Below are 6,951 nucleotides of genomic sequence, written 5' to 3' on the forward strand. Positions count from 1 at the left end.
CTTGCATGATTGCACAAGGATATTAGGTAATTAGAGAGATAAGTGATATCATTTGTGCCTGTACATAAAATGTGGATAGAGAACTGCTTCTGAATAATAGTATTTCAAAATTGGTTTATTAAAATCAGGTGCTTCATTTACAGTTTGAAAAAGCATGGTCCTGTGGTGTAGGTACAGAACTGGGAACTGGAAAGTTTTAATTAAGCTCTTTCATTGTTTGTTGGTGGCCTTGGGCAGGTGACTTAACATCTGTTTGCACCTCTGTGGAAGGAAAGATAATATAGCTATAGTTTACGAGGCTGTTGTAGGTAATAGTTGAATAATGTTTGCAAAGTGCTTTAAATATTCAAAGAGCTGAATAAGTCAAGTATGGCATTATTATTCTAATGTAAAATTCTGCATGGCTTACTGCAATTATATTATGACATATATATACTACCATTATGGAAGTAATGAGACTCCTTTGGAAGTCATTGCTAATGGTTACAGACATATCAGGCATCTGGCATACTGCTTATCAAACTAGTTTGTAAACCTTATTCATTTCCTCTCTACAAGGAATTATATATATTGCGTGTCATAATTTAATTGTATACTATAAATTCTTTACATAGAATTTTTGGTTTTTGTTCAAATAATCCATCATCCATTTTTTTTCTTTTGCAGATATTTTCAAATACTTTTTAGCCAGACTTCCGTTTCTTCTGTTGTTTATTTACTCTTATCATAGTTCTTCTGTTGTAATGGAGCTGTCTGGATTGTGCAGTTGGAGATATAGTTCAAGGAGGTTATTTTGTTTTTTGGGAATTTTTTCTCTAAACACTATTCTTTTATTTGCCTGATTTGGATGTTTATTTCTTGCTTTGTGCTCTTCTTTTCTAGTTTTCTCCTGGGGAAAAATTGTCTTTCAGGGCTTGTGCTCTTGATTTATATAGTCTATCATATTACAAGTCTCTGAGTTATTGACATAAAAAGTATTCTAGGACAGACTTACAGTAATATAGTCCAATTTTAAATACTGTAAGTTCAATAATATTTGTGTGGCTTCTTTCACTATATGTTGTAGCTCTGTCACAGATTCACTGTTTTTTTTCATAAGACACAACATAAAAAGTGAGGACAGATTATTAAACTTGTCAAGCTAAACTTCTGCCGCTTCACCTTCTTGCTGTAAAATGGCTTGTACTAGTCTGAAACTCTCACTGCAGTTATTTAATACAGAGAACAGGACTTCAGACCAAGAGCTGCTCTTGCATATAATAGGATGTTTCAATTTCAGGTTTACACAGAAACAAGTAAGGACAGTATTTGGCCCTTAGTCTTTGACTTTGCCAGGAAATTGTAGATTATCTGGAACAGTTTCCAAAAATCCATTTAAAAAATGGTTTCTAATAACATGGATGCTCCACCTATGGATAGCGCAAACAACTGTGAGTTAATTTAGGGGTTCCATAACCTGGCTGTTAAACTATTCTTGTCCTTAACTGAAACCATGCTCAGTATTGGTTCCTGTACACTGGCAATTTTCCTGTTTAGATAGGCCTTGATTTACATAGAGTTACCTGTGGATATAGCTCAAGGGTCTATTTGTCTTCTGTAGAATAATTAAGTCAGTGTCACAGCTGAGAGCTGGTGTTTTGAAACAGTCAAGAAGGTACAGTACAGTAGAAGTTGAAAAGTGAACCAAAGCTGAAGTACACCATACTGCTGAAGGGGAAAAGACCCCAGCCATGAATCCTGTTCACTCAAAGGGAAATGAAAGTCAAACAGAAAAGTGTTATTTAGAATGGATGATGGAAAAGGGTGCGTCATTTTGGATATGTTGCTTGTTGTAGTTCAGAAAAGTATGTTTCATACAATTGCTTTAATTCGAGAGAATCCAAATTTGCGAAGGGGTGGGCCTACATTTTTGAATAGATGACATCATAGTAGCCAAATGCATTTGCCTCAATTTCACTTTTTCAAAAACACTACTATAAAAAGACAGAGAAATCCTTATTTGTATTGTAGGAAAGAACTGATGGTCCTAAAGGAGTGATCAGTATCTTTTTTTCCTATCTGTCTCCACTTCTGTCAGCTTCTGCTGTTTGTATTGTTAAGTTTTCATTCTCAGTAACTTTGACGAAGATCTGGATGCTGAATGTAAGCAAATACAGGATAGTCTTTGAAATGTGTGGGCCCGTTTGCCAAGCTCTGTTCCATAGCCTAAGAACTACACTGTAGTAGCAGAGTAGCACTCGGTGTCATAGTCCTGCTGTGGTGGAGTTTTTCTTAGTGATGTCACCTTTGACTCATCCAAATTTTGGATCTTTCCTCTTCTCTTTGTGACATTTACACAAGTGAGGAACCAATTTTCAGGAAAAGTAGATCTAAGAGAAAGAGGGAAAAAGAGAGCCTAAATTAAGTTGTAAGGAGTCTTATCTGCACCTCTTTCTGGACAAGGTGGCTTTTTGCACCGTATTGTGTGTCCTTTCTCCACCACTAAGATTTCATAACAGTCCCAGTGTTACTGACCACAGCGTGTCAGAAGAAAAGCATGTTGTACTTTATTAACTTGGTGTATGCAGGTTTGTCAAGTTTATTTATGAGGGATTAAGTTGGGCAGGAAGTCCAGCAGACATTTTGATTTGGTTCCAGCAGCTCTCAAAGTGTAATCTAGTCTAATCCAGCCTCTAAAATATTGTTGGATAGAAGGATTACAAGTATATTGTGGTAATACTGGAAACAGCTTCTTGGTTTTGGGTGTACATCATAGAATGAGCAGAATTTACTTTCACATTTTAAACAGAAAGCAGTTCCAGAGTGTACTTCACGGCCCACTCTGAGGAAGGCCTCCTATTCATGTGTTGTTTGACTAAGTTATGCTACATTTCAAATTTAACCAAAGACCCGGCAACACCTACTTCTCCTTTCGCTCGTTTCCAGCCCTTAGCCTGTTTTGTTTGCCTTTGCCTCTTGTTGCCACTGTCTCATACTGAAGGAAAATGTTTGAATTCTCGTCTTTACTGTGACTCCTACATTCATTTGTTTACAGATAGCTTTCTATGTGTATACCGCTGAGTCTTTTGTGCTGTTTCCAACAGAATTATAAGAATTGGCTGTATGTTTTATATGATTCTCCTAACATTTGAGTTTGTGCAGTACTTGTTGGGATTTTAACAGCAAATCCAATTTATATTGATGCATTTAAGGAAAATGTTCAATTTAGAGGTTGGATGCTATAAATTTTTGTCATAAAAGTATGTCCCTTTTTGTTCCTATTAATGCCCGAGTTCTCATTGATTTCAGTGTGAGCAAAAGCATGCCCTGTTTGCTCTTGCTTGGGGATGCAGCTGTCAGACATTCACCAGCCCATCCATATCGTAGTGTATACTCCCCAAGATAAATAACCCTGCATTATTGTGCACTTACTTTATTTGCTTATTACTTATTTTTTAAGGCTCCACAAATACAGGAGACTCTTTATTGGTTGGCGTTGAGATAATTCACCCCTAAAAAGAGCGTTCTGTTATCACAAGGGGCACTTGTGACCAGCAGAAGGAGAACAGGAAATCAACAGAAATCAACCAAATCAGCAGAAGGAGAACATAAGCCCAATAAAAGCATGTTGAAATGGTTTATGATTAAGTAGCTGTTAGTAAGCTACTGCCAAGGATGTGGCTCATGTGGAAGCATTCTCACTTCTAGGCAGAGTTTTAGGCTTATGCCCAATGTTGGCACTACAAAATAGCATTAGAAGCTTGTGCATTGTTGGAAGTGGTGTCTTTTACATAGGCTATTGGGGCCAGTTCCCTTGTGGTTGTCCAAGTGGAAATTAAAGATGCTGTGGCACTCTTCATTTCCCAGAAGGAGTATGGATAACTTCAGTACCTTGGCTAGAATTCACTCTTTCAAGTGAAACCAGTTCCAACATCTAGAATTGGGCAGAGCTGTTTCTGAGGTCATAATGACTTCTGTGTTTGCCTCTACAATCACTGTGTATCAGTATCTAGCTCAGACCTTTGCAGAGTTATATTCAGGGTATGAAAGGTGCTCTGTAAATGCTTTTTCTTTTCTTTCTGGGTGTCCTCCCATGTTCAGTATGGGTGCCAAAACACTGTGCTCTGCTCAGCTTTTCTCTTGGAACTGCAGAACAGGCAAGGAGCTTTCTTTCCTTGCTGGTGTGTGAGATATGTATTTACAACAGTTGTATCTTTTCGCTGAATACAGCAGTTTCCTTGGAACCTCTCCCTAAATCTGAAGTGAACATTGGTGGGCATTGACTAAGGATGAGACGCATTTGTCCACCAGCTGGATTGACTATCATTCTAATTCAAGGATTAACATTGGGTAATTGCAGCTTTTACCTCCTATTAAACAACGGTTTAAAATACATTTTGGACCAAGGAATTGGACTAAGCCATCTCTTTATGTCCTTCCAGCGTCAGGACTTTATTTGGGGGAAGGTGCATGTAAAATCGTATCTTTATAAAGGAAAACATGCTAAAAAATTCTCTTTTCATGGTAATGTTTCTTAGGATTATGTAGTTCTAACTGCAGTGCTAAGTATACACTTCAGGACTTCCTTTTTCTGGTTAGCTTTTACTTAGAGATTTCCTGTACTATAAATGCATGTTAGCCTTGACTGAGTAAAATCCAATATTTGTGCCTTCATAGCCCATTTGTGTTGAGTTGAAGAACTCCCAACTGACAAAAAATAAGCTTTCATGCATTTTTAAAGTGAAGTAGTTAATACGTATCTCCCTTTTTTCTGAGAGAGATGAATTGATTCACACAACCTTATTTGCAAATGGGCTTAATGTTAAGAATCACTTGACAGATGAAGACCTGAATATCGCTGTATATTTTTATAATGATTCCTCCATTACTATTTTTCATTTTTTTGTCTTTTTTCCATCAATAGGCATCTCTTGTGTCATCTCAGCTTCTGTGTCCATCCTCTCCTGGCAATTGTTATGGCTTTCCTTTGATGTAGGCAGGGTGTCATAAAATGTATTTCAGGCAGAAAAAGATGACACCTCACAAAACTAATGCTTAGGAATATTTTGAATTGCTTTGGTCTCATTACTGAGATCTAGGGTAAGCACTACACCTGCAACTATGCTTTAAATATATCCTGCCCGTAGCTCATAAACTCTGAAATGTAAATCTCTGAGCCAAACTAAAGATTACATTCCTGTTCCACTTTCATCATTATGCCTACTTCACAGAAGCATAAACTCTAGAAATATGAATTAAGCTTCTTTTTGGTTATTTTTGCTTTAGTATAATCTTTGAGAAGAGGAATATATAGGAGGGCTCAGTCTAAATCATGTGGCACTGGTGGCTTATTAAGCACCAGCACATTTATTTGCTGCTCCAGCTGCCTAATTCAGTAGTTGCTCTTTGATGGCAAGCAGAAAGCAGTTGATGATGTCTAAGTACCTGTTACAGATAATAAATTATTTACTTTGCCTGCAAACAGCGCTTGTCATCAAAGGCTTGTGCAACACTAGGCAAACACTAATGAAGCCTCATAATAACCTTGTAAAGTAATACAAATAGGCAAAGTCAGACAGAACAAGGTTCTGTGATCTGGCCAAGACAATTCGGCTGATCCAGAAATAGAATGCACAAATATGGCTCAGGGGAATTAGTACTTGATGTTTTTTGAATGCTAAGGATATTTATTGTTGTTTCTGAAAAAAATCCTGTCTGTGAAATCAAGTATTTCTACATGCTTTAAAAAAAAAATCTATATGGATTGAAATAGTTATCGTTTTTTTTCCCCTTTTACTGACAGCCTCACAACTAGTAAATAAATAAGTTCAATAACATTTTTATCAATAAAATTGATAAAAATAACAAAATCCATAAAAACTAAACAATTGCTCTGTATGGGCCCTACAACATTAAAAAAATGAACATTTTAAAAAAAATTTTGCCCTAGTGCTAGTGAAGATCCCTAATTATCTATACTTACAGAATATTTCTAAGTATTTCAGCACATTTTGTAAGCATTGCAATCATCATGATCTAGGAGTTGCATTCAGATTTCAGCAAGTGAAATGCCCCTGAAAATATATGAGAATTTGCCTAAATAAGCACTATGTAGAACTGAGTGAAGATCTAGAATTTATCTACTTAAATTATTTTGACAGGTATCAATAGGGCAGAAGATATAAGAAAATAATGTCACTCAAAAAAAGTCAGAAATACAGCCAAGTAGTCTGTATTGAGTCTTCTAGAAGTTCTGAGTATTTGACAGTACTTCCTCCTTATTCTTGCACCAATTCAGCAATGAATTTAACTATTTGATTAACTTAAATGACAGTGAATCTAGTAGCTCGGAGCTAGGTGCTTATGGTTATGCTTAGCTCAGAGCTACTGGAGTCACTGTCATTTACGTTAATCAAACAGTGAAATGCTTTACTGAACTGATGTGAAAACAAGGAAGTAGTATTGTCAAATACATGGAACAGAAGAAACAAGGAAGGACCAGAAGGCCATATAGCTTTGTTCTGGAGCAGATACTGACTAAAAAAGTACTATGAAAAAATGTTGTGATTAGGATGAACCAAGGGAAAAACATCAGATATTCTTCAACAAGGAAACAGAAAGTAACCTTTGGGAAGCACATGGTTTATTGCTTGTGTCAACATCTGCAGAGATGCTTCATTCGTGTGAATAGAGGTAAATCAGGTCACTGAAAGCCATAGTATTAGAAGTTGGTCAGGTAATGGAAGAATCAATTCCCCTGAAACAGTGAAATGAGTTTTCAAAGCTGCACATAAATTGTCTGACCATTTTTACCACACACACATACCCCACCATATACCCCCCACACTGTACACATGTACCCACATACCCCAGCCACCCTCCCAACTCCACACACTCCACAACCCTCTCAGCCCCCCTTGCCCCGCATGCTCATATCCCCCCACAAACCCTGTACCCACCCACACCCCCCAT

The 6,951-nt window shown here is 37.1% G+C and overlaps 1 protein-coding gene across 10 annotated transcripts in view; it reads left to right on the forward strand.

Moving 5' to 3' along the window:
• The window catches only part of FMNL2 (formin like 2), a 268,459-nt gene that overhangs the window by 207,499 nt on the left and 54,009 nt on the right, over positions 1–6,951 (forward strand). The window lies entirely within an intron of this gene.

The sequence above is a fragment of the Alligator sinensis genome, unplaced genomic scaffold, assembly GCF_000455745.1.
Source record: "Alligator sinensis unplaced genomic scaffold, ASM45574v1 scaffold61_2, whole genome shotgun sequence".
NCBI lineage: Eukaryota > Metazoa > Chordata > Crocodylia > Alligatoridae > Alligator > Alligator sinensis.